Raw genomic sequence first — 2,229 nt, forward strand, 5'->3', positions numbered from 1 at the left:
TGCGCTGGCGACGGCCGGGCTATGGAGAGGCAAGGGAGATGTCGGGTGGCCCCCGCATCTTTCTCCTCAGGTCTCCCCCCACGTCAAAGTGCCGCATCTCGCAGGCGTGGCTGTCATTTTGGCCATAGTGCGAGCAGAGAGTAGCCAAGGACAAGCCTGGGGTGAGTGGACTGGGGTCCCTGAGGAGAGGCGGTGGCAGGGCAAGTGTCAGAGGCTCTTCTGCCCTGTCCTAGAGCACCTCCTGGTTCCCCCATCCCTCACCCGTCGTGATGTAACCCCGGCCATCAGCCCAGCCCCACACAGCTGCTCAACTTGTCCCCCACCAGCGGGATTGCAGAGACAATCAGAAGGGGAAAAACTGAAAAACTCGTGGGTTGAGATAAAGACAGTTTAATAAGAAAAGCAAGAGCCATGCACACAAGCAAAGCAAACCAAGGCATTCATTCGCTGCTTCCCCAGGGCAGGCAGGTGTTCTGCATCTCCTGGCGAGCAGGGCCGCATCACGTGTAATGGTGACTTGGGAAGACAAACTCCACCACTCCAAATACCCCCCCTTCCTCCTTCTCTCCACTTTATATACTGTGATGTTATATGGTCTGGAATATCCCTTTGGTCAGCTGGGGTCACCTGTCCTGGCTGTGTCACCCCCAACTCTCTTGCCAACATGGCCATACCAAAAGCAGAAAAGGCCTTGGCTCTGTAAGCCCTGCTCAGCAATAACAAAAATACCTCTATATTATCAACCGTGTGTTCAGCACAAACCCAAAACACAGCCCCATACCAACTGCTGTGAAGAAAATTATCCCACCCAAACCCACTGCACCACCCCAGAGGGCCTGTCCCTAGGGCTCTCCAGCCTCCTTTTCCTGGCACCCCAGAATCCCACAGGATACAGCTTGCTGGGGAGCAGCCATTCCCCTTCACCACTAGGACAGGGATTTGGGCTGTCTGAAGCATCTGGTAAGTTGCATTCTGCACATGAATCGCCAGTGGATCAGGATTATTTTATTAAACACTGGCACAACACTAGCTTTCTCCCACCATTAACAACAGAGAGAATTTCTGAACCACACTACATCTAGGCTGTTTGATAAAACTGGAACCTGCTGATTTTAAAAAGTCCAGGTTAAATAGATGCTATATCAGGTATATCTTAGCGCCCATTGGATATTAAATAACCAGAGATTTTTGAGAATGGTATTTTATCACATGTACTGAGTACTTCTTGTTCTGCACTTCCTTCCCTGTATCCTTTGAAAATATCATTACCAGTGTTCTTTCACTTCTAGGTATATCTCAAAACCCACATATTATGTATAATTATTCTCTAAACAGAGCTCGAAGGGACGATACTAGTATAGCTACAAAAGAGTAAATCTCACACAAACACTTGAAAAATCTCGTACCAGAAGACGACCCTAAAAACACAAGTGTTTCCTTTTTATACTGAGTGATGTCTGAAGACAAAAATCCCCTTTCCCTCCTTACTACATTGCCATGCTTTGGGAATACTGATAATTGAGGGATTCTCTCTTCACAGCACTTTGCATATCAAAGGAACAGAGCAGCTTGGCAATGTGACAAACATTTTAGGGGAAACCGGCAGACAAAAAACCCCAGTCAGCTACTGCCAGAGAAAATCTTGCATTGTCTTCCTGAATGTCTCTAAGGAGATTTCAGATTAATCAGCCAAGGAAATCAGGCTGCTTACTACTATTATTATTCCTGATGTTATCTTAGTCCAAAAGCCCCCCCTTGGGCTCATGGCCAGGCAAACTCCACTCCAGCTGATTTCCAACATAGCTTGAGTTCTAGGCACAAGACAGGAGATGTGCACACACATGAGAGAAGAACAGGGAGACAAGAACTCATCAATTTCATCAGCAATAGCTTTTCACTCACCAGCAGAAAAGCATTTTGCAAGGCATCATGATCAATGAACATTTTATTTTTATGCTGGGGTTGGAAAGTAAAACCCCAGCCCTGACTGCTGGAACAGAGCAGTTTTATTGACGTAAACCCCTTCTCTCTAAATCCTAGATTTTACATGAAAGCTGAATCCCAGGCTTTGGTCCAAGCTCTTGCAGCTAGAGCTGTAATTGCAAACACTACTCAGGAAAACCAAATTTGGGCCGGGACTGGGAACCTCTGATTACAGGAGGTTTGTATGCCCAGCCCAGGCACTACCCACCCTATTTCCTTACAAAGTCTGAGTAAAACTAAAGACAC

The sequence above is a fragment of the Corvus brachyrhynchos genome, unplaced genomic scaffold (genome assembly GCF_000691975.1).
Source record: "Corvus brachyrhynchos isolate BGI_N302 unplaced genomic scaffold, ASM69197v1 scaffold452, whole genome shotgun sequence".
Lineage (NCBI taxonomy): Eukaryota > Metazoa > Chordata > Aves > Passeriformes > Corvidae > Corvus > Corvus brachyrhynchos.